This window comes from Macrobrachium rosenbergii, chromosome 27 (genome assembly GCF_040412425.1).
Source record: "Macrobrachium rosenbergii isolate ZJJX-2024 chromosome 27, ASM4041242v1, whole genome shotgun sequence".
NCBI lineage: Eukaryota > Metazoa > Arthropoda > Malacostraca > Decapoda > Palaemonidae > Macrobrachium > Macrobrachium rosenbergii.
In genome coordinates, this window is record NC_089767.1 from 18,607,961 (window position 1) to 18,635,929 (window position 27,969).

Below are 27,969 nucleotides of genomic sequence, written 5' to 3' on the forward strand. Positions count from 1 at the left end.
CAATTTGGAGTTCAGGGTGCGGGTTGCTACGACTACAGGGATAATATAATCACAAATATCAGCATAGATGCTGCATTGACCTTTGGAGAAGAAGGTATGTTTCCCAAACAGCTGAACGTTTGATCATATCAAGCTGAAACCTATTTAGGAATCATGCAAGTTGTACTTCAAAGCCTTCCTCCATTTTCTTGATGTGCTCATTTCCATACATACCCGGTGTGTATTAAAACAATGGACGTTATCGTCACTGACCTGTTGGCTCCCTACCATTCTCTGTGTAAACCGCCAGTTCTATCAATTCTTCATCTGTCCTCTAAATAAGATTTATTTATAGGAGGAGGGACCCTTCCCTGTCTTGAGCTTCTGCCAGTCAGAAGTGGCTTCGATAAAGATGCTGAAGAGAGCATATCATACGCGCATAAACAACTTTTTTCATTCAATGCTCAAATTAGAAAGAACAGGAATGTGCTGTGTACAAGGTTTCTCAGCATGTTTGGCACTGGTAAAGCGACATAATCCCTTGCAATTTGTTCTCTTTATGTATATGATACTGTATAATCTATCGTATCTATGATTGGCATTTTTTCTAATTTTTTGTGTATATAATCTATTGTATCAGTGATAGGCATTTTTCTTATTTATTTTTCTGTGTAATCTCATTGCAAGCACAGAGGGGTAGTTTGCAGAACGGTGGCATGAGGCTCCAACGCTATTTCCGAACGCAAACTTAGTCCATGTTTCCGGTGTTTAGTGTTACTTGGGGCGAAGTCCAGGGTGAGCGAAGCCCCCTGGCCAGGCCAGGGCACGGCGCCCTAAGTTAGGTTTGGAAGGTAAGGTCCGGTTAGGTCAGGACACGGCAGTCTAGGAAAGGGTAGCTTTGTTTTCGTCTACAGAACCTGTGCCCGTCGTTCTTAACTCGCCCCGCACAGAGTAGTTTATTTTAGATGTCATAAAAAACAAGTATAAAATGCACCGAAGTTCGGCTCAGTCGAGTTTTCTGTCCGGTGGTGGCCTCAGCCAAGGCCCATGAAACTCTTAGCTGCGGCCCATGGAACTCAGCCACGGTCCGGTGGTGGCCTATGTTGTTGGTACCTATAGCGCTGCCAGAAGTACGATTATGGCTATCTTTAACTTTAAATAAAATAAAAACTACTAAGGCTAGAGGGCTGCAATTTTCTGTTTGATGATTGGAGGGTGGATGATCAACATACCAATTTGCAGCCCTCTAGCCTCAGTAGTTTTTAAGATCTGAGGGCGGACGGACAGACAAAGCCGGCACAATAGTTTTCTTTTACAGAAAACAAAAAATCACCAAATCAGCAACCAGATTTTTATGCGAACGTTTATATCTGCATCAGAAATTTGTAAATACAGAAGACCTGGAATTGCAACGCTGTCACCATAATTCACACTGAGCACCGTAAAATGTTGATGTTACTTTCATCAACGTTTTATCCGTGCGGGGTTACTGCCGTCAGTGCGCCTCATGGGGAACGCTGTAGGCCTTGCTTATGCTTCTCTGCAGCGTCCCTTCGGCCCGTAGCTGCAACCCCTTTAATTTATTTAGTTGTACCTCCGTTCACATTCTCTCATCCTTCCACCTTACTTTCCACCCACTGCTAACAGTTGTTTCTTAGTGCAACTGCGAGGTTTTCCTCCTGTTACACCTGTGGAGCCTCATTTACTCTTAGTTTTCCTTTCAGCGCTGAATGACCTCATAGGTCCCATCACTTAGCCTTGGGCCTAAGTTTTATATTCCAGTTCCAATTCCAATTCCAGTTCATCAACGTTATATAGAGTTACGAGACCGTTGCTTCCTTCATGGAAGTTGCATTTACTTAATTTCTGCCTAGAAAAAACTAAACATTAAAAGATTATGTGGAGAGATGAATTCTTAATGAGGAAAAATCTCACTGGACTTTCCTTTCGCTTTGGGTATAATGCAGTGTACTGGGCTGCTAATCACGAAAATGAGTTTTGCTGTCTCCAAAAGTATGTTTACCATTTCACCAGCTAAATTTACCACGTAAGAAAAGCAAATATATATTTAATTTTTCGTACTACTGCATAAAAGAGCTACATTTAGATTTTTAAAAAAATTAGCTTAATTTAGCAAAATGCAATTCATGGTTTATTTGCATAATTTTGCAGTTTTTCACAGGCTGTAACAATAATAATTTGAACCTAACAAAAATGAACACAGAATGAAGAAATTGTCATAAAAATATACAAAAGCAATGCCGTGTCGAAAAAAATAAAAATACGGCACACAGAAAGGTAAAAGAATAAGAAAAAGGGAGCGTCAGTCTGCGGGCGAAATAATGTAACTACGACGGACAAGTTACCGCAATAAGTTATACAAGACCAATCCAGCAGAGCAGTCTCCTATGGATTCTGGACACGTGTTGGTCGAAAAAGTACACCTAGGAGAGTTGAGTAGGCAATCTGGGGAACATAATGAGCTCAAGTACGGAAAAGGAGGGAACTGGACACCGGTGGAGAGAGGCAGAGAGAGAGAAAGAGAGAGAGAGTAGTAGAAAACTTATGGGAATGGAGGAAACAGAACAGCTGCAAGTGTTTGTATTTATGTGTGTGTGTATGTGTGCGCATCCGCGATATATATACAGAGAGAGAGAGAGAGAGAGAGTAGAAAACTTACGGAGATGGAGGAAACAGAACAGCCGCGCACGCGCGCGCGTGTGTGTGTGTGTGTGTGTGTGTGTGTGTGTATGTATGTGTGTGCATCCGCGATATATATACAGAGAGGGGAGAGAGAGAGAGAGGTAGTAGAAAACTTATGGAGATAGAGGAAACAGAACAGCCGCGCACGCGCGCATGTGTGTGTGTGTGTGTGTGTGTGTATATGTGCGCATCCGCGATATATATACAGAGAGAGAGAGAGAGAGAGAGAGAGAGAGAGAGAGAGAGAGGTAGTAGAAAACTTATGGAGATGGAGGAAACAGAACAGCCGAGTATGTGTGTGTGTGTGTATGTATGTGAGCGCATCCGCGATATATATATACAGAGAGAGACAGTTATGGTAAAAATCATCAGATATGACTCTTTCCTTCTCTTTATAAATCCTTTTGATGTCCCTACAGACCAGACCGGCCTGGGAGTTCCTCACAGCTTTTTACCAAGTCCATTAGGAAGTCTAACCAAACCTTTGCGCACTGGGGCGATATATACACGTTCCTCTGTAGGAGAGGGAAAGGAAAGGGAGGTAAAAGTGAGAATCAACGGATGAAAGTTGACTGCTTTTCGTCTGAGCGGCGCTCGGTGCTCAGAAATGGTATTCCGCTTCCCTTTCGATTTTTCTCGGGATTCCCATTAATCAATCAGTTCCGCAGTTTAAGGCGTGAACACAGCATACGTAAATCAGTCAGTCAGTCAGCCAAACGTGGTGCAACAATATGACGAAGAAAAATTTCCGTTTTTCAGTCGTTGTCTTTATGTTTTATTTGGAATGAGTAAGAAATATATAAAGTACAAGAAAACTAGGAGAAATAGTCGATTTTTTTTTTACTTCAGACTACTTACCTTATGAAAGATATTACGACTTGCATACTTTTTTAATAAAACTGAAATTTTGATTTTTCAAGATAGAAGAAATAGTCGATTTTTTACTTCAGACTACTCTTTCTTTATAAAGTACAAAATAGTCGATTTTTTTTACTTCAGACTACTTACCTTATGAAAGATATTACGAAAAGATAGAGCTAGAAGAAATATTTTTATTTTTTACTTCAGACTACTTACCTTATGAAAGATATTACGACTTGCATACTTTTGTAATAAAATTAAATTTTTATTTTTCAAGATAGAGCCTCTTTCTTTATAAAGTACAAGGAAACTAGAAGAAATAGTCTATTTTTTTTTTTTCTTCAGACTACTTACCTTACGAAAGATATTACGACTTGCATACTTTTTTAAATAAAATTTAAATTTTTATTTTTCAAGATAGAGCCTCTTTCTTTATCTTCCCACCCCAACCCCCTCTCTCTGGTCCTTTCAGTGCAAACTAGCACACTCGGCTTTGGGGAAAAATCATAATACAAAGGTTATTTCGTCAGTCATGCTGTATTGGAAGAAATGCGAATGAACGCCCTTTGTAAAAAAAAAAATCCACGACATTACTAGGTTTGTATAGAAGAAGCTCATCAGCAGCGCATCGAAACCTGCTGCACACATCGCACTAATCACCTCTCTTGATTTAATGGTATTAAGGCTCTTCCTTTCTGGCACGTCTCCTAGTCCATCTATACATTATTTTCAAGCTTCTCCCCTCCTCCTTCCACTTTTTTATTACTTTTTTTTTTGTTAACCCTTGTATCCTTCATTCTTTCCATATGAATGAACCACGAGGGTATAGAGACTTGTAAGATAGCGGCTTGGAAAGTCTATTGGCTCTACTGGGAAACTGTGACCACTTTGTATTTTCTTAAATCCTTAAATGCGTTCATTCCTATATTTCTAATACATTACAGAATCTGTTGCAATTCTTATCTCCATCTTGGCTGTGGTAGCACTTAACTCTTTCTCTCAATAGTTTCAACCCTTCCCCATTATTATCATTCAGCATCGACATTCCACTTCAGTGAAGGAGGACTTGCTCAGCAATTCTTTATACCTTTTCACTTGCCTTCCATAGAAATTCCAACTCGTAGCCAAACCCTATCCTCGCACTCTGTTACCCTCCTTGCTTCATTTCTTGTTATTCACCTCTTCTCATCCGAAAAACAGCATACGTATGTATTCCATATTGCCTGTGGGAATCGACCACTTTCATTTGTCTGCACTCCATATTAATAGTCACTGGCACTCATTCCTGTGGTCCATTTATTCTCACAACTTACTTTGTATTACATTATTTTGTCTTTGTTCTCTTGCAAACACTTCTGACTCTTACATTAGATTTTGTAGTTTCTTTTACTGTCTCCAATCAGCAGTGTTCTATCTATCTATTTGTCTGTATATGTATATATATATATATATATATATATATATATATATATATATATATATATATATATATATATATATATATATTTATTTATTTATTTATATATTTATATGTATAGTCACAGTAAAGTTTTTTGTTCTAATTCCTTCACTTTTCAATACATTGATCACTATAATCACTAGAAACCTTGAATCCAAGTGGAATCTTTCATAATGACTGGAAAAACATTATGCCACACATTTCCCTATGTTTTCCTAAGCCTTATCAGTATAAAAAGTGGTGAGGTTTTCCAAGACTTAATCTCTTTTCGTCATTAATGAAACTTTTAAAACTTTACTTTCCTGGTTTTAATCTAATTACAATATATAATTTTCTATGTATATCTTCTCCAAGGTGGTTATGTCCTTACGCTAAATCCTATGCCACACTCGTCTTTTGGGTCCCATTTTGCTCTATGATAGGGAAAAAAAATTTATGCTTTTCTATATTTTGGTCAAGTTGGTCAACTATTTCCCCACGGCAATAATAGCCAAAACGATTTCTTGTACTGAAGTAGAGTTACTCCGAGATGGCATTTGCATGTATATTGGTCTTTCCCGAAGGAATAAAATATCTTCTCATCCTTTATTGTTTTGTGAACAAAAACGCAAGTTGCAATGCAGTTATTGTCACTCCTGGCGAAAGTCAAAAAGGAGAAATGCCACGTGTGTCCTTGTGTTCAGGTATTTCTCGGATTCAGAATACACTTAAGATTTCCAAGTTGCAAAGATGACAGGCATCCTTAATTTACTTGAGGAATTCAACTGACAGAGAGAGAGAGAGAGAGAGAGAGAGAGAGAGAGAGAGAGAGAGAGAGAGAGAGAGAGAGAGAGAGAGAGAAGGTTATCAGCAGAGAGAGAGAGAGAGAAGGTTATCAACAGAGAGAGAGAGAGAGAGGAGAAAGTTATCGGAGAGAGAGAGAGAGAGAGAGAGAGAGAGAGAGAGAGAGAGAGAGGGTATCAGCAGAGAGAGAGAGAGAGAGTAAAAAGTTATCGGGGGAAGAGAGAGAGAGAGAGAGAGGAGAAAATTATCGTGAGAGAGAGAGAGAGAGAGAGAGAGAGAGAAAGAGAGAGAGAGAGAGGGTATCAGCAGAGAGAGAGAGAGTAAAAAGTTATCGGGGGAAGAGAGAGAGAGAGAGAGAGAGAAAGTTATCGTGGAGACAGAGAGAGAGAGAGAGAGAGTTCTCAGCAGAAAAGTTAATTGAAAACGGATTTGGGAGGCAGCGCAAAGCTCTCGAAGATACAATTTTCCTTTTGGAGGCGAACTGCGACCAGACACGAGATGCGAATGCTTCACAAGTAACTTCCAAGGCTAAATAAACACCAATTAGCATAGCTCTTGAGCTCAAAATGAATCCTGTTGCTGAATTGATTAAGCATCTCTTTCGCATTGCCTTTGTGGAGCTCTTCAGATGGAAGGGGGAGATAGAGTTTTAACTTGCGATGACATAAATTGATAGAAGGGTGACCTCGTCTTCTTACCTTTAGGGTTTATATTTATAAATTATTTTTAAGTGATCATACACACACACACACATTATATATATATATATATATATATATATATATATATATATATATATATATATATATATATATATATATATAAATATATACATATAAACACATACAATATATATACATGTGTGTGTATGTGTATAAGTTTGATAGATAAACAGATAGGTAGAGAGATATCTACGTGGATGTATATGGATATATATGAACAAAGGAAGAAGCTAGTAACAGTAAATGTTGTGATAATGAAATGAAAGATGTAATGAAGGAAAAGTGAATTTGTTAAAACCGGAGTTGCAGGGTCAAACAGAATGTCATGTAGCAGCGCACAAGCGAATAGTTTTGATGGTCAAGACAAAGTGAGTGAGTCAGGTTGTGAAATACAGAAGATTTGAAGGAAAACTTAGGCAGGTGTTATTTATAATAGTAAGTTGCTTTCATCATGTTCATTATCATCACCCCAAACGCCGTTCAACACAAAGGGCCTTCTTTAAATTCCGCCATTCTTGTCTTTACTGCTGGTCATCTGTCACTGGCTTCCCGTTATATCTAGTCTCCCTTCACATAGTTCTTATCCTGGTAAGTCTGGGTCCACCAAGTTCTCTTTTACCTACAGGAGGACAGCTAACACTATCGCTTACTATTCCCCCTGCGATAAGTTCCTCGTTGGACTGGTCGGTACCGTTCTCGGCTAGCACTCTGCAGGGCCCGAGTTCGAATCTCCGGCCGGCCAATGAAGAATTAGAGGAATTCATTTCTGGTGATAGAAATTCATTTCTCGGTATAATGTGGTTCGGATTCCACAATAAGCTGTAGGTCCATTGCTAGGTAACCAGTCGGTTCTTAGCCACGTAAAATAAGTCTAATCCTTTGAGCCAGCCCTGGGATAGCTGTTAATCAGCTCAGTGGTCTGGTTAAACTAAGGTGTATTTAACTTTTTTGGGTGATGCGAGCGCCATCTGCCCTTCACCGTTATCTCATGTACGTATGTAACTTCAACAATTTCTCTTAAAGTACCATTTCTCATACTATGCTGCCATCTGGCTTATAATATTCTTCATAAGCTTTATCCTCAAATGGATGAAATCTTTTAGGCCTTAGTTTCAGTCAGATCCATGTTTCTTTTCTGTCTTAATGCAGATCGCATTAGACCAGTGTATAATTTTGCTCGCGTATGCAATTTCAGTCTGTTTGACTTCGAAATCTTTCACTGAATTCCAACTCAACGGAGCCTTTACTGGATATCGTTGTTCCTGATGTTTGAAAGATTCAAGATCATAAGTCCTTTCTCCGTCTAGTGTTATATCGACCCTTCGTGTATACTCTGTCCTCATTACCGTAAATTTGTCGTGATTTCCATATCTTTAGATATGTGGTGCATTTTATTAAGCAATCTTTGTAGGTCTTGTGTTGTTTTGCTAAATAAACATGGATCATCTGCATATTTTAAGTCTTTCAAGTTTCTATTGTTACTACAATCTAAACCTTCTCTCCTATCCCCAACCATTTTTTTGTATTAAATCCACGAGCAAGGGAAACAACAAAAGTGACAAAATTCTACCTTGCAGCACCCCGTTACCAACTGAAAATTCACGAGAAAAGATTTCAGTAGCTTCGTTCGTTGATAATTTGAATTAGCCTTACATATCATATTGGTCTATGGATTTTAACAAATAGGTTTTTATAAGGAATTTTTAAATTTCATGTTTTTGCCCATATATAAATATGTGATCCATGCAATTTCTGCCTTTTCTAAAACTAGCTTGCTCATTTTTCAGCATTTTATCGACTTTTTCTTGGTTATTGAGAATAAGTCGGTAGGCTTATTGAGAATAATCATACAGACTGTTTTCAGACACGCCACCTTCCTTTGCTACCTTAAATACGACATTCACTTCCATTCTTCAATTTTTGCATCCTTATTCCACACTCTGGTTACCTTATATTTTATTCCTGTAGTCTTATTTGATAGCAGATTAAACCAGTATGAATGTACAAAATATAATCGCTGAGCAAAAATTACTCAAGAAAGCCAAGATATCACAAATTTAATACCTGAGAATGTAGTTGGCATACAATTAATAAATATTCAGTTAAACATCATATTCATATCAACGATATTTCATAAATAAAATATATATATATATATATATATATATATATATATATATATATATATATATATATATATGTATGTATATATATATATATATATATATATATATATATATATATATATATATATATATATATATATATATATATATATATATATATATATATATGTATGTATATTGTATATATATATATATATATATATATATATATATATATATATATATATATATATATATATATATATATATATATATATATATATATATAATATCGATGACGTGATTATGATACATAACTGAATATTTTCTGATTATATGCCAATAACGATCTCAGCTACTTTATTTTCCACAATATAAAAATAAAAACATAAGACTCCGGAAATAGTTATATAAGAGTGACTTGTATTTATTACAAATCAAATGACACAAAAGCGATAAGCCAAGACGATATTCCTATTATCTTGAAAAGTTCCTATAATAGGAAAATAAGAAAGATGTCATCAAGTAACCAGAGTTATCTCTCAATCACCCTTGAGGAAAAAATGGATGACTGCAGCATAATAGAAAATGCCAATCATAGTCGTTTCACTTTTAATATCGTGGACTGTAAAGGCCCGATATTATTAGAAAGAGAGAGAGAGAGAGAGAGAGAGAGAGAGAGAGAGAGAGAGAGAGAGAGAGAGAGAGATGTTGTTGGAGGGGGAAGGGGAGATGTCTGTGAAGGCATTAACTGACGAAATTCTATGAGATCATAAGTTACTCAAGTATTTTGAGACAATATTCTTGGGATAAAAGTAATTGCCTCCTGTAGGTTTGTGTTAGTACCTATAATTCTGCATTGAAGTTATATATGTCTATATGTACACACATACACACACACACACACACACACACACACACACACATATATATATATATATATATATATATATATATATATATATATATATATATATATATATATATATATATATATATACATACGTACATACACATACATATACAAACATACATACTTTTGCCAAATCATTAAAAATCTTATTCAGTTCTCAATTGCCTTGCCCCTAGAAACTTTCATCAGTGTCTACTTCCATAAAGCTAGATCTACTGGTGACCTTCTCCCTTATTTCATTTAAGTTAGGTCATATTCTCTTCTGGGCTTTGTAAAACCATTTGTCGTCACCCTTAAACCTATCGTTTTGACACACTATCAAAAGACCTTTTTATACTTCTTTCTTCCTGCTGCATTCCCTCTCTGTAAGCTTATTTTAAGCTTTTTATTCACTTGTTCAGTACCCGTTGTTGACCGTATACAGCGGGCTTTCATGCTTATTTAAGTGGTGTTCTTCCAGGTTTTATTCTTTCTCCCTAGTATGATTCTCTCTAATCTAGCTCTCATCCACGCTTTCGCTAATTATATATCTCTCAAGATTTATTATAAATTCACCTTCTAGTCCCTTTTGTGTAAAGAACCTCACTTAATCTCGGCTTGTACTGTCGCCAGTCGTTAACTCTCACCTATGAGCTTAACTGAAAGGGTATTCTGTAATATAATCAAATTCAGTATCTCCCAGATGGAATTTTCTTCAGGTACCTTTGCCACCTCTTCCATCCAGGTACCTTTGTCACCTCTTCCATCCAGGTATTTTTGTCACCTCTTCCATCCAGGTACCTTTGTCACTTCTTCCATCCAGGTACCTTTGTCATCTCTTCCATGCAGGTACCTTTGTCACTTTTTCCATGAAGGTACCCTCCATCCCGGTATCTTTGTCACCTCTTCCAGCCAGGTACCTTTGTCATTTCTTCCATTCAGGTACCCTCCATCCAGGTACCTTTGCCGCCTCTTCCATCCAATATGAATGAACTCTCATTTATAGCAATAATTCTAGGCTTATTCCATCATGTCTTGGAGTTATCACATAGATCACATTTTCTAATGTAGGTGAATTGTTTAGTTCTTAGTAATTCTGTTCACATTCTCTGTCGTTAATCATTTGTGCTCGTCTTTTCTGTTACTCTTTAGATTATTTCTCTCTTGTTTACGTGCTTCTTTTTATGCCTTTCTCCGTAATAAGACTGAATACAATCCTCTTTCTCTCTGCTGAAAGGCGGCTTCTTTTTATAATTACTATTTCGGTTGCATCTGCGCTGAACCCAATGCATGTGGCAGGGTTTCTCCTTATCTCAGGCTACCTTGCAACACACGTCAATTCAACACCTCCCATTTTTATTCACTGGACTGCAAACTGAAGGTTATATTTCCTTCCGTCTGCTGGAAAGTTATGACTTTCTCCTCCTACTTGTTTCTCCGAACTCAAATAACCTCCTTTATTTAAATGCAGTTCTGTTGCTTCTTCCGTGGGATAGTCAAATAATTAAATTTCCTTATCCTTTTTCTCAGGTTTGTAAAGGTAATCAGGATGCCTGCCCCGTCGGACTTTGCTCATAAAATGAACGTATATTCATCTTTCATCACAAGAAAGATATATTTAAAGCATTTAATTTTTGTTAATCAAACGTCAAGGCTTAGATCATTATTCGCAAGATTTATTTATTTTTTTTTATTTCATTATGAGATATCTTAAGAATGAAAATAATTTATCTCTCTCTCTCTCTCTCTCTCTCTCTCTCTCTCTCTCTCTCTCTCTCTCTCTCTCTCTCTCAAATTTATTATGGCGTCAACAACCTAGATGTTGTGATGCCAATTTTAATTGATATACTCTCTCTCTCTCTCTCTCTCTCTCTCTCTCTCTCTCTCTCTCTCTCTCTCTCTCTCTCCTTTCATGTCTGTCTATCTCTCTTGCTCCTTCTCGTGGAGATAATTTAACGTCGTTTCAAACACAACATTTTAATTTCAAGAGCCTATATCTTTCCGAGTTTCCTTTTTGGAATGGCTCCAGGATTCTGGTGCCCTTATGAAGCAGAGCTGTGTCTTGAATATATTAAAATCTCTCTCCCCGTTGCGATAATTGGCCCACAAGTTCTCACATGATAATGTAGGAGGACGGGAAGAGGAGACGATGAAAGGGAAAGGGGGAGGAGGAGGAGGAGGAGGAGGAGGAGGAGGAGGAGCCTGATTAAATAACAAGCGCCGAGAAATTCTCTTCTTTTTTTCGTTAATGGACAACGATAGAATTCGTAACAAGTTGATGAGTTGCTAGATGTTCCCAGAAAAAATCCGAAGAAGTTAAATTAGTTGAAGCCCAAACGTTTCACAGTTTATAGCTGGGCTGGAACAGGTGGCGAAGATTTTCGGGCGGATAAAAGACGAAAAATAATTTCCCCTGCGCCCGTGCTGTGAGTTTGAGTTCAGGCGGTTTTCTTTATTTACTCGCTTTGGTTTTTCTCTATACATGAACACACACACATTTCCTTTGGTTTTATTGGTTCCCGGATCGAAGACGGGGAAAAAAAAAGGTTCGCAAAGGAGTTTATAATTAATTTCGGCGAGCATATGCCGCTACTATTTTTTTTTTATTTCATTTAAGCTCTTAGCAAGAACTCTCCATTAGTGTATTAAACAATTCATTAAGAACGGCAAAAAATTATATTTTATAGTGATAATAACAATCATTCTACAAAACCGAGCTGCGTAAAGATTGTAAAACATCACTGGAAATCAGTGCATTTTTTGCTCGCGTTTGAGAAAGCAGTCATGATATTAAATTGACAGGCGCTAAAGAGTTGTTCTCCAGTAACCGCTTGAAATATAATATAAATCAAGTATAATTATATTATATATATATATATATATATATATATATATATATATATATATATATATATATATATATATATATATATATGTTCTGTATATACAGTACATATAAAAGAAAAGTATAATAAGATCAATTTATTTCATACGAAGTAAATCGCTTGAAATATAACGTAAATCAAATCTAATCATATATATAAAAAAAGAAAATCGATTTATTTCAAAAATAAATCCGATTTATTTCAAGTCTAATCAATATATATATATAAAAAGTAGTCGATTTATTTCATACGAAATGTGTAAAGTTTGCAGACATTAAATAGTACAGGGAATCCGGTATTTATAACAGCGAAAAGACTTACAGGTGAATTTTCCATTAGGAAATGACAGGTGTAAGTCAGTTGCCTGTCGAAAAACAAGATATTTGTAATTAATACACTTCCCTTCTTTTCATATTGAAGGCTTACTTCGTCTACTATTATAGTGGATTGTATGAGTCGTATGCACTATTTTTCACTCTAACACACACATAATGTATATATTCACACGCTGTGTGTGTGTGTGTGTGTGTGTAAATTTTGACTACCACGTACCAGTTGTCTTGAAAAACACGCTGTGTGTGTGTGTGTGTGTATATTTTGACTACCACGTACCAGTTGTCTTGAAAATGTCTTAACAGGACGACCATTTCTTCCTTTCGGTACTTGCCAATCCCGTGTTCTTGTCTCTTCACATTCTTTACCTTTAACTTATTGCAATTTTCACTTTTTATTTATGAGCAGTAGCTTCCATCGACAATGCTCGTCTCTTCCAAAATTGTACGAAGATATTTTTACCTTAATTGATTAATCTACTCTGTTATTTATTTCCAGTTTACTCCGCTATTATTATCTACTGCATTTTTCCATAAATGCATTCAGTGACTATCACTTCATTGCTTTTGTCATCAGCACTAATATTCGATTTCCTAACTGTCTCACTTCAACATGTGCAGCTTTGTTCTAGCTAAGATTCACGTATAAATTTCACCAAATACAATAATTCCACTCACATTTATTAGTTTATTTAACTTTTCTTTAACATTACCACTCAACACTATTTTTTTTTCATTTCAGCTGCTCTAAATTCCATGTAAAGCTCATTTTCCTTCTCTAATTCACTTCCTTCTACATCTAGACATTTCCTTGACTTTTCTTGTTACTCTAGTAAAGAAAGATAAATATGTATGGAGTTATAACAGTCCTTCATCTGAGACCAGCATTCACAGGCGAACGAGTTACAACCCCTTCCCCCCGTCTGTTTAGAAATGGGGATCTGTTTAGAAATGGGGATTAAGGTTATCAAAAATCTTCGTAAATACGTCACTTTTATGATAAAACTTTCAACTACTCTGCACAAATTACCCTCTCCTCAAAGTTCTGAAATTGTCTGCATATTAGAACACAACCATCTCTACAAAACACAAAACATTTTCAGTTCACTCTGAAACTTCTTGTTTTCTAACAAACACTTGAGACTCTCGTGATCTTTCTTGTTTAAATCCATATTCGTTCGCTTGGATCTGTCTTCTTGGTTAAAATCCTACCATATTACTTCGTCGGCTATGACCATATAGATTGCACGAATTCCTTTAATAGTTTTCCTCTTAGTCAAAAGAACAATTATTCCTCACATTTATTCTTTTGGAACCTCCCCCTAATCCAGACATGTCCCTACATAATCTAGGAAGCTACTAACCCTAACTATAACTATTGTGTCACTGTATCTTACGTGACATACTGTCAGCTATGGATGGATGTCAGTTCTGTATCCTCCAAGTCTACCTCGTTACATTCACAAACGTTATACGTAATTACCTCTGTAATTTACATATGCCAATCGACAATTTATTTTCCTTTGTATAGCTCATAATCAAATTAAAAATACCTCATACCTATCACCAATAAAAAAAAAAAACTTTGATCGAACTTGGAGCTGGGGTATTTCAAACTTTGATCAACTCTTTCTTCTGCTTAGTTCAATCATCGAGAAAGCTCCATTGAGACAACAAACACGAGTGTATACGAAACTCCTAATCAACTTCTTTCCCAGAGGAAACACACTACTGAACAAGACAAGAACTGATAAGAACAAAATGCCTTTCTCAAGATATACTATACTGATAGCATACGGAGTCCTGATTTTTTCAGTATTAATGGCAAGCTTCAGTTTACCGCTATGGGAATTTAATAGCAACCACCATTCCACAGAGAGGAAAAATTGATTTATATACTTATCATTAACAAATCAATCCTTTATTGGTTTTTAAACAACCATCCTAGAATTTTAGTAGAAATCCATGAACTCTACCTGGTTTCGCTCAAAGATATAATAAACTACTTAAATTAAATAATGTGTCTTCGTACACTTTAGGCATTTTCAGATTAATTATCCACCATTCTTTCAAACTGACATCAGGCACATACAGTAAATACCATTATTGACATCATCTTGCCTTATGCAGACACCCAGAGGCTTTCAGTTTCATAATGTGTGTGTGTGTATATATATATATATATATATATATATATATATATATATATATATATATATATATATATATATATATATATATATATAGAGCATCCGTCAATATCGAAATTTACATTACCTCAGGAATAACCTACATCCAAATAGATAAGGACAGTGTCACCCACATCTCAGCCTGTAGGTTCTACTCTTATCAGGGCAGTTGCAAGTTACTCGTAGGGTAAAGATAGTTTGATCGTATGGATTATTTGTAGCTTAATATTTAATTATATATGCGAACACACGGTTGAAGTGGCTAGCGAACACCCACCAGTCAGAGGTGTTTTGTTTATATTGTGCAATCTTGCTGTCACTAGATGGCAGCAGCTGCTGTGCTACAATTTTCTTTTTTTCCTCCAGTCTCTAAGGTGGAAGAACTCGGCGGGAGGTAAGAAACGTTCTTTTGAGTAATGTGCATAAATTTGCTGCCATAGTTATTTTTCTCTTGGAAAAATATGAATTACGCCTGTAAAGTGTTACAGACAAAAATCGAATTTTATCAATAATACCCGCCACTAACGTTCCGGTGAGTTCTGCCTGCACAGTCGACCTGTGCTGACACACTAGAGCTTTAATGTGAACAACCTGCACAGTTTTTTTTCCAGCCTGCGCAGGCCAACTGAGGAAAAAGTTCATCTGAATCAATATGCCTACGTCTCGGAACGACCTGCACAGGCACTCCTGAACCTTAGCGTGGGGAGGCCAGTTCTCTTTCCTTCCGAGGGCGGAGAGCAAATTTCAGTCAGAAACAGAAAGTGCTTAGCGTTATTGCATTTGAAAGTTTGTGTACCTAAATGAATTATGTATCGGGTTTACCTATTTTTTTACTAATTGATGCGGATGTCAGATTAATATGTATTTATAAAATTGCACTTTTTCCAAAGGAAATTAATTGTGTATAATGAAGGCTGAAAGTGGCAGCATCATTCTTGAATACATTGAAGTTTTATTGATATCTGTAAGAATAAAACCCAAGACTACCGTAACAGGTAAACAAAAAAATTAATTGCATATTTTCATTAGTTGAAAAACTAAAGGATATTGTTTCTGCTGCTGACAAAGACAGTGTCCCTGTATTTCCATGTCTGTTTATTCATGGTTATAAACCATACGAGCAAGTCAGTTTTTATATGAGAATAAATATTCAATATAGCGAAGAAATGTGAAACGTGAATAGGCCTATTTGCGCCTATTCATGTTTATGCACCTTCATTTTTGTAATGAGAACAAATATTCAACATTGTAATGGAACAAAATAAAACAACAGTAGACTTTGTATGTTTATTCATTGCTAACATAAGATGTTAATAATGAATAACAGCCACTCATTCACTGGACGGCCTTGTTAAGCGCTTAATATTTTTTTGTTGCTATCAGTAAGCCAATTATTGCTAGAGCATCGTCTGTTCGCGCCATGGCTGTTCAGAGAACTGAGTAAAAGCATGTCAGCCTGTGTTGGTAGACCTATGCAGGTATACGGGAACGTCAGTGGCGGTCTTCATTTAAGACTCGAGAAAAATTGTTGTGGCCAAGTAGTTGCTGCCATCTGATGACAACCGGGAGTGCTCAGTATAAACAAAGCACAGCTGATCAGTAAGTGTTCGTCGGCTACAAGAGACCTTGAAATACCCATTAGAGGTTTAGACCAATATGCACAATGCAACATAGACTTTTTGTTATTCGCAGTTTCATTTATCATTTTTCATTGTGAAAATGCATTTTATCAACAACACGCAAATTACGCCGTAGTTCTCTTCCGCCTAACAGAATCGGGAAAAAAAATTTTGTAGGCCAGTAGCTGCTGCCATCTAGTGACAACTAGAGTGTGGAGAACTCAGCTGATCAGAGGGTGTTTGCTAGCTACTTCAAATTCAAACTCTGAAATGCCGGGCTATGACTTCGTGGTCTCTAGACCAACATGCACAGTCTTAAGGTAAAATTTTGATATTTATGGTTGTACACAATTTTTTTGCGGTGAAAATGGCATTTTATCAACAAGACTCAAATAACTTTTCATACTTCCCGCCGAAGTCTCTTCCACCTAACAAACTCGAGAAAAATTTTTGTAGCACAATAACTACTACCACCTAGTTCTCTACCACATTTTGACTGAAATGCCGAGCTATAATTTTAAAGTATAGACTAACATGCACAACTTTAAATTATTTTTCTCTGTTATTCACGGTGTCATTTATGCTTTTCAGTGACTGGATATTATCAATAATTCTTCAAATCATTTCATATTTCCCGCCGAGTGCTCTTCCACCGAACAGACTCGAATAGAAAACGTTGGAGCCCAGTAGCTGCTGCCATCTAGTGGTGGTGACAACAAGAGGGTGCAGACTGCAGAACTTAACCAAACTCAGCTGGTCTGCGGGTATTCGCTAGTCACTTTATACAGTGTTGCCAACTTGGCGAAAAAGTAGCTAGATTTGGCGAATTTTTGACCTGTTTAGCGACTTTTCAAAGGCTATTGCGAACTGCGGATTTTCTAGCGAATTTTAGTCTCCTCTGGCGAATTTTTTAGCGAATTTCAGAATAGAATTTATTCTTATATATATTATTTAATAAAAATAAAAATAATCATAAATTTGAATTCGATTAGTTGCACACAGGAGGCCCCTCCCAACCGTCACACCAACCCCATCCCGGTACACCAACCAACGTTGCCAATTTAGCGGCGCTAAAACATCATAGACCGACAGCTTTAAGAACTGTTTCCATGAGCTTTGATCGTCAAAGTATTGCAATAATGATGCAATAGCTCTAGAGTTTATGTATGTTAGAAATAAGTCCGCGAAAATCACTTCTTTTCCCATGTTTTGTGTGTCTTGTCCCGAGGTTTGGCAGGTAAATACAGACCAATTGGCAACAGTGTGTAACCCAACCAATACCTCTAAATTTCACCATGATAGCGCAATACATCATACCGTAGTATTCCTGTACAGATTATATTATACGGTATCCTTTCATTATTCGTTACCGTTACTTAAAACTTTGATACTTGCACAGTTAGCGTACAGTTTCAGTCAGCTGCAGAGACAATTTCCGTTGATAAGTGATATTATTATGGCGCCAACGTATTCGCAAGCATACAGGAAAAGCTGGGAATCATTCCCAGAGATGAAAGACTGGTTGAAACCAGTTGAAACTGATAAAACAAAAGCATACTGTGTTTATTGTAAATGTGAAATTAATGCAAAGCTCAGTGATATAAGGAAGCATGCTGGTGCTAAAAACACATCAAAGCAGCCGAGCCATTTTCTAGTGAGAGGCAGAAAAACTTGATTTCCCAAAAGTAGTGATTTACATGACAGCTCAACAAGTGAGGCTGAGGAAGACTATCAATGTTCATTGCATCTCATACTGCTTTTCTCACAGTGGATCATTTAACTGAAACTCTTAAAGCAACATTTTGTGAAAGCAAACCGGCCAAGAATTTGAAATTACATAGAACAAAATGTAAGAATATTGTTGTGAATGTTCTAGGCCCATATTTCTTAGATAGTTTGAAAGAAGACATTAATGATGGAAAGTATAGCATACTAATAGATGAGTCAACCGATATAGCAATAGTAAAATTACTTGGTGTAACAATAAGATATTTCAGCAAGAACTTGGATAAGATTGTGTCCACGTATGTAGGTTTAGTAGAAATAGAGTCCGGAACCGCGGAGAGTATTGTCAGTGCCATCATCAAGTTGCTGAAGAAAGTTAAACTTGAGCCCCAAAATTTGCTTGGAATTGGTGTAGATAACGCTAGCGTAAATACAGGTATGAACAATGGTGTGTGAACTTTTGAAGAAAGAAATAGGAGTGCCTAATTTGATTATGATTCGATGCGTTTTGTCATTCGTTGCAACTTGCTGTTTCTCATTCTGTAGGAGAAACACTCCCTACTGAACTTGACCATTTAGTGCGTGAAACTTACAATTGGTTTAGCCATTCCTCTAAAAGGCAACTTTTTATGCAAAACTGTATGAAACCATTAATGATGGAAAAACTCCTCTTCAAATCCCTCGTGTCTGTGATACAAGATGGATTTCTTTGGAACCAGCTGTAACTCGTATTCTGGGTCAATGGGACGAACTGAAATTACATTTTCAGATAGCCAGGTCATCAGAAAAGTGCTATAGTGCTGATGTGTTATACAAAATGTATAATGACCATATCAATAAACTTTATCTGTTGTTTTTACGGCCAGTCCTGCAAGACATTCAACGTTGTGTTAAATCATTTCAAGGAGAGAATGTTGACCCTACTAAATTACTGTGACCTAACTAATCTGATTATGGCAACCAGCCGAAGAGTAATGCTTCCAACTGCAAGAGTTGACCCTTTGACCTCTGATATTAGTTCTTATGTTGACCCAAATGCATATCTGGGCTACGAATTTGAAAATTTGTGTAGAAATTCCCAGACTTCACGTGAGGCTATAAAGGCTATCCGTAAAGACTGCATATCTTTTTCTGTGAAACTTTGCTCTGAATTGCGACATAGATTGCCAGAAAATTTTCAAGTGCTTAAAAAGATGTCCCTCTTTTCAGTCAATGAATGTTTACGAACAGTAAAGGACCCTATTATAAATATAGCTGAGGCATTTGGCTATAGCTCAGGGGATATAGAAAGATAGAAAACCAATGGAGAAATTTAACAATCACTAAATGGAATGAGACCAAGTCAACTGAAAAATTTTGGATTGAAGTTAATAAATATGTGGATGCTTCAGGTGTTAATCCATATAAGGAACTGAATGAATTAGCATTTAACGTTCTTTCCTTCCGCACTCAAACGCTGAAGTAGAGCGGCTATTTAGTCAACTTAATATTGTCAAGTCGAAACTTAGAAATAGATTAAAAACTGACACCGTTAATGCCATTCTTGCCGTAAAAGGAGGCCTAAGAAGAGTAGGAAAATGTTGCTATTCTTATGAATTGCCTAGATCAGTTGTGAAGCTTATTGGAACAATGGCTGTTTACTCATCTGAGGACCATTCACCAGCCATTGCATCGAGTTCAACATCGGGGAAAATCTTGAAGATGATGATGAGCTCGATTTTTTTTTGCTTCCTCGAAAACTAATGGTAAGTGTTATTAATTAATCTCTCTCTCTCTCTCTCTCTCTCTCTCTCTCTCTCTCTCTCTCTCTCTCTCTCTCTCTCTCTCTCTCTCTCACACAATATATATATATATATATATATATATATATATATATATATATATATATATATATATATATATATGTATGTATGTATATGTCTCTCTCTCTGTGTACAGTATACAAAATACACACAAACAGAATCTAGCTACTTTTTATGGAATTTGGCAATTTTGAGACCTACTTCTGCGACTTTCTGGCCAACCCATTTGGCAACACTGACTTTATACCTTTAAATGCCAGTGTGTAATTTTGTGCTTTAAGCCAACAGACACATTTTAAAGGAGTTCGTATGAAAGGGCCTTTTAACAAGACTTTAATACTTGTAAGACGTTCCACAATTCCTGAAGAGTTCTCTTTTACCAGAGGGTGAACGTTGCACACCAGGAGCTGCTGCCATCTAGCGAAAATAAAAGAGTGCATAACATAAATAAAACAATAAAAAAAAAAACATAAATATAAAACAGCTGTTCAGGGGGCTGTTCGCTGCCACTTCCGACCTTGAGGTGGCGGGGTTTAATTCGGAGTTTTAAACAAGGATACCCAATTTAAATGTAAGTGTTGTTGGTTATGTATGGTTTCATTTAGCTCATATATATATATATATATATATATATATTATTGCATGGAAGTCAATAGGCCTAGGCTATAAGCTAGGTGACATTTTATTGTTGAGTAGGCTTATGCCGAATTGAAGTTTTTTTCATTTGCTGTTAAATAGTCAGCACATGCCTCCATCAGTTTTAGTTATCCTGCTGCCTATGATAATATTTTTGTTATCCTGATTTCAGCCATCTCTTATTCCTGATATAGTGCTTTGCCAGTGAAAGATACGGTATTTCTAAGTAAGAGTTCCGCATGGACTATTACCTTGGAATCTAAGTAAGAGTTCCGCATGGACTATTACCTTGGAATCTAAGTAAGAGTTCCACATGGACTATTACCTTGGAGTCTAAGTAAGAGTTCCGCATGGACTATTACCTTGGAATCTAAGTAAGAGTTCATGGACTATTACCTTGGAATCTAAGTAAGAGTTCATGGACTATTACCTTGGAATCTAAGTAAGAGTTCATGGACTATTACCTTGGAATCTAAGTAAGAGTTCCGCATGGACTATTACCTTGGAGTCTAAGTAAGAGTTCCGCATGGACTATTACCTTGGAATCTAAGTAAGAGTTCCGCATGGACTATTACCTTGGAGTCTAAGTAAGAGTTCCGCATGGACTATTACCTTGGAATCTAAGTAAGAGTTCATGGACTATTACCTTGGAATCTAAGTAAGAGTTCATGGACTATTACCTTGGAGTCTAAGTAAGAGTTCCGCATGGACTATTACCTTGGAATCTAAGTAAGAGTTCCGCATGGACTATTACCTTGGAATCTAAGTAAGAGTTCCGCATGGACTATTACCTTGGAATTTAAGTAAGAGTTCCGCATGGACTATTACCTTGGAAACTGATTTTTCCTATACTTATAGTGTTACTGATGAAGGAGATGGTGTTGTTTATTGTCGGCCAGTTATTATTAACCTCATATCTACCCAACATGGTTGGGGAACCTTCGGGAACGGCGGGTTTTGGAAACATTGGGAGAAAGACCAGACTTCCATGTTGTTATGGAATGGCTCCGCACATGAACAAGTCTTCAGGGAGCCATATGTTTAAGAAGGGGTAATTCTAAGCCGCTGTCGCGGTGAGGTAGCCTATGGCAGTTGACGTTTTCTATAGAACTTGACGTGCTGAACAAGAATTTCAAGTAAAATTTTGTCGGGTCAGCTGTAACTAAAGCGTAATTGACCCTCGAGACTGCACACCGGTACCTGGGTCCCTGCACTGGCGACAGCTCAAGGGTAAATTACAGTTTAGCTGCAGCCGACGGGCAAAATATTACCCTAAACTCATGCAAAGCAAGCAAAGCAACACTGAAAAACGTCAACTGCCACAGGCTACCTCAACTACACACTAACCGTTGCTTGCCATCAGGGCGAAGAAACGTAAACGGTAAACAAAAACGCCATCTTGGGTTACGTAACCACTAGGGAGCCATATGTTCAGCAGGGGGGGAAGGAGAGGTACTGCACAAAAGGTACAAATTGGTAAAGTGACGTAGGACTGTTATGTAGAAACATGGCGTTAAATGACAGTTACCCAAAAATAATAACGCTCCTACATGGAAAGCACTAAAACCTAATAACACCAAACACAGGTGACCTAACTACCTACTAATAAAGAAGATAGTGTAGGAACCTTACCTTAAAGGGTGGAGGGTACAATTCAGCCGCCGCCTTTACAAACGCGTGGAGCCTCGTCTTGGGTCATCAAAGTGGATTTTAAAATGGGCTACTGCCAAGTACCCGGGACGAAGTTGTACCCCTACGGCCGTACCTGGCGTCGTCTCACGAAGTTCCCTCCACCTCCTCTCAATAGTATTTGTATGCGCACCAGTTACTGGGTCCACAAAGTTCATGGAGTGATTGACGGTTAAGTGCACGTAGCCTTCGTCCTTCAGGCAGTCATAAGCTCTCCAGCAATCAGATACAATAGTTGTCCCGGTACAATGTAGTCCTTATAACTAAGGTAGCAATTGACACAGGTAAGAGGCAAATTGCACTTGGTTACAGGCTCAGAGGAGCGGGAGGTTCCGGGTGACGTCCGTCATCATGCTGGGTTGAAGAGTGAGTGAACTGTGCTGGTGAACTGCACCGGAACAGGGTAGGAAGGATGAAGTTGGGGGTGCTAAAGTATTTCTGCTTTCAGTTTTGGGGTAGCGGAACGAGCTGCGCGCCTTATCCTCATTTTTTTAAAATAATCTGGCAGGCTCGTATGCTCTGGCAAGCGGTAATATTGAGCTGCTGCCATGGCGCCAACCACAGGGCTTACAAATTATGTAAAAAAGTTTTCTGTTAACGTCACTGAGAGAAAGTGGTAGCGAAACGTCCTGCAAGACCCTTCTCTCCTACCCCATATACATGCTTCTGGTGTCTGCCGACAAATGTAAAGTAATTTTGTAAGTTATTTATGGTAAAATCATGTTGCGAAGAGATGTCAATATATTTGTGAACGGAAAAGTACTGGAAGAACGTTGTAGGCACAAGCTACAACGAATAGGAAACGGTTATAAAACAGTTGAGCAAAGGAATACATGTAACTGAGTTTATGTATCCCCAAATTCTCCACCTGGGTGAAATGTAATGTTTGGGTAACGTTGCAACGTGATTGGTTGGGTACAGCCACCCGCCAAAACCCACCAATAACTCTCTCAGTTGGAGGCATTGGATGAACCGAAAGCTCCCCTGTAAGACCGCGCATGCGTGACATGGCCTGGAATCAGCAGTAGTAGTGATATGTGAAAAGTACCTTTGTAACGGCTCACGCTGATCATTTATTCCCCCTTATTTTTACGCTTGTTTTTCGTGTTCCAAATGACGTATATAACTGGAAATACAACAATAAGTTGCCCAAACCTTTTCCCAAGTTATTTACCCCACCCAGAACCCCGGATTCCCAACGGGTCCCCCTCACCGTGAGCTATTCTCGAAAGTGTTTTTACCCACCCAGGACCCAGATTCCCAACCGGTCCCCCTTACCGTCGGCTACAGTTCTAAGGTAATTTACAGCTTAATTACAGCCGAGTGACAAAATATTACTTTAAATTCTTGTTCAGCAAGTAAAGTTCTATAAAAAAATGTCAACTGCCATAACCTAGCCCACCGTGGACAGCCGGCTTAGATCTACCTAAGAAGGGATTGGCTAAGGAAACCTATTATAAAAGGAACTATCCTAACCTAACCTAACCTCACAGGCCATGTTACTGGCCCCGGTGAAGGAACTCCACTTTTTACCAAAAGCTCCCCTATAACACTGCGCATGCGCAATATAATTCCAGGATGGCCAGCATACAACTTCTGAGGCTAAAGATAATGGTAAATTCTTAACAAGCAACCAAAACACTAAAGGAGAAATCAATTTCCAAAGTAATACCCAATGCAGAGCTCTTGTTTAGTTCTACCAAAGATACTTTTTACTCAGCATATTTTCAAAAGGTAAGTAAGCTAGGCTTATTGGCTACCTTAATTTTAGGGAAAGCTAACTGTGAAGGGTTAATTAACATGATTTTGGCTGTTGTAGTAATTGTGTAACATTATATAATGGGTAAAATTTTACTTTAGTTGCACAGCCTGATTCCTGCCAGTCATCAACCAGGACAAGTTCTTCGTTGGAGGGGTGGGTAGAGCTCTTGGCTAGCAGGCTGTTTGCCCAGCGTTCAGCTCTCCGACCTGCCAATGAAGAATTAGAGGAATTTATTTCTGGTGATAGAAATTCATTTCTCGTCATAATGTGGTTCGGATTCCACAATAAGCTGTAGGTCCCATTGCTAGATAACCAATTTGTTCTTAGCCACGTAAAATAAATCTAATCCTTCAGGCCAGCCCTAGGAGAGCTGTTAATCAGCTCAGTGGTCTGGTTAAACTAATATATACTTTTTTTTATCAACCAGGACTGGTTCCTCATACATAAATAGATATACCCTTTCCTATAATGCCAGGTTGTCATCTAACCATATCTTACCTACCTAACCTAACTTAGGCCGACATGTCCTGACCTGGCCGGGAGGCCAAAGAAGGCGGTAACCTGGCCCGGTCAGCAACTAGCGGGAATCAGGCCGCTCACATTAAGTAAAGTTTTACCATATACTGTAGCCTAGTGGTTAGAATTTTACTTTGAAGCATCAAATTCCAGAGTTTAAAATATGATTCCCCTGTGTTTTAATGTGTGTTTGGAGCATTTCTGAGTTTCATGTCATTAGGAGATCAGTAGTTTCAGCGATACTGGAAGTCCTCCCCTGCCTGTGAGACCACAGTCGGAAAGCAGGGGTTTTGGCTTTGGAGTGTGGGCACAGAAATACAAAGGTGGATTTAACTTAACCCAACCTTGGGGCCAGATTCTTGCCTCACCCAGGGAAATGGGCTGGGCTCCCTTTGTTACAGCAACTAACCTAATGTGGGAACTGGTTCTTTACCAAGCCAGGAGTTTTGACCCCAACCCCACCTAACCTAACGTAGGGCACCAGGTCCTTACCTTGCTAGGGATTAACTTCCCCATGAAACCCACCCCAAGTAACCTACCCTAGGGTAATGGGTCCTTAGCCATCCCTTGCAACTTAACCCAAGGCTCTGTAGATTTGATGATAGGGTTGTGACCTAATCTAGCCACACCTGATCTAATCCAGGGTACTATAAATTAAATAATAGGGTTGCAAGCTAACCTAGCCTATGGTAACAGGTCCTCAACTGACCCACCACTAACACAGCCAGGATGAACAGGCCCTTACTAACCTAATGAGTGATGTCAGTTAAAAAATCTTCCATAAACATTAATCACAAGCAGAACTTGAAGCAAGCTATGATGGGAATGTTAGAATATGTCCTTGTATTCCAGTCTTTTGTATTTTCTTCAAATGATGTAAGATGGGCAAACCAATAAAACATAAGAGCATTATATTTCCAACTCTGGAATATGATTATGGTTCAAGTAAAAATGAACCAAATGACCTAACGTTCAATAAACATTGCCTTACTCCGAATCAGAACTTGTAGAGGTAGGCTGTCATTGGGATGTCAGAATATGTCCTTGTCATTTCACTCTCTTTACATTTTCCCCCACCTGAAAACCCTGGTTTCTCACTGTGGTTCCCTGTAATCTTAGGATACAAGAGGCTAGGGTATCTTCAAAATTACAAGGAACAAGAGTTCCATGTCAGCACCAAAGAAACAATGAACTGAAACCAGCTTGAATAAACAAGCTTCCAAAATCCCACCTAATTTCAGTATTGTTTGTGTACCCACATTTCCCGGTGAAAATGACAAGAAGCATTCCTAATATACTATCCATCCTTATTCACATTACAGTGAGACAAACAAAATCTGATCAGATGCTCCACTCGTGTGACTGTGGAAACATAAGGAACTTTATAAGAATCCAAGTAGGTAACATCATTTGTCAGTAAATATCTTTGGGACTGAATCTGTGATACATTTTAATATGAATTCCATATTAAGACTACTAAGGAGACTTTAGACCACAAATAAAAACTCCAATATCAAGTTGTAGTGCTGAAGTAAGATAATACAGTAATCCCTTGATTATCCAGATTCACAATATTTGAAGATTGACATTATCTGGACAAATCCGACCCCAGGGATCAAAAGATATATATATATATATATATATATATATATATATATATATATATATATATATATATATATATATATATATATTATATATATATATATTATATATATATATATATATATATATATATATATATATATATATATATATATCAATTTGTCTATAGCTTGTATTATTTGAATATGGATACATCATCAGCTTAATGTGGTAGAAAGGACGTGGGTAGGCAAGCAGTCTTACTGTGTTTTTTGTAACCTTTCCGCTACTGGTGGAAACTCGCATGTCATTACGTGTTATTGTGATTTTTTCTTTTCAATGGCTGATCGGCCTTTGTGTCATAAACGTACCTTTCTTCAACTGGCTACACCCAGAAAGTATCTGTGCACTTGGTAACAAAGAGCATTTTCCCTTTGTACAGTCATGGGTCATCTGTCATTTGTTTGAATTGTTTCCGGCGTTTGTGATACACAATGCATTACCCAAACACATGGCCTTCGTTGCAGTGCCTACAACATTGCAGGTGCTGTAATAAATGCTGTTAGTTGTGTGTGTGGTACTGTGCATGGTTAGTATGGCCCCACCTCATCCTAAGAGGTTGAGGAAGGTGTTGACCCTTGAAGAGACACTAGAAATCATTGATAGAATTGTGGCAAATTGGTCAACTGCACATATCTTGAATTAGTATGGCATGGCACTGTTAGCTTAGCAGGATATCAAGACTTCCCAGGACAAGCAGAAGTAGTACGCAATGGACTTCAGGATGAAGATGTTCGGGAATCAGGTCCACAAGTTCATGGCAAAAGGCCGACATGAGGACATTGAACAGTCAACCTTGATCTGGTATTGTCAGCAAACGTCAGCTGGTAAGCATGTTATCGGTGCTGAGTTAAAGACTTCAGCTATGAAGTTCGCAGGCTTGCATGGGGTTGTGTACTTTAAGTCGCCAGGAGTTGGCTGTTTCGATTCAAGATTAGACATGGGCTTTTTAAAGAGAAGACTCATGGCAAAGTTTTGGGTGCTTCCCAAGAGGAAACAGACGAATTTCAGCTGATGGAAATTCCCATAGTCGATGTTAATCTGCCAGGTTCATCCAGTGAGGGATCTGATGTATATTTACTGGCTCTCAGTAACCAAGACCCTTTATACATCAAGGAGGTACAGGACCTTGATGATACAGTGTTGTTGGAGGAGAGAGGAGTAGATAGAGACTAGTAAACCACCTCATAATTTTAAACAATCTGGCCAACGTTTGCAGTTTTAGTACTGCACACAGGTGAGTTAGAGAGGTAAACTAGTTTAATTTTTAGGTCAATTATAAGTATGTTTCAGCAAAATATAAAAAAAGAAATTGATACTCATTTTTATACAGTAATTAACCTACCGTATTGCGTGTTGTGTGCAGGACAAAAAAGAGGGGTCCGCTTTTTTTTCAGTATATTTTTTTTACAGATAAGGGAAAATGACCCAGGTAATTTCCTTGTGCATCAAGTTTTCAGTTTAAAGTGTGATGGTGGTTGTTTACAAGCTTATGGATTGTTTACAATTGCGTGGTATTGACAAGGTAGGGAGTAAGGGTGCAGAGTTGCTGTTTTTACCCATAGAATATTTTACTTGACATTATGCAGTTTTTATCCCTTATCTGACAGGGCCTTGGCTGTATACTCTGGATAATGGAGAGATTACTATTTGATAAAACAGTATC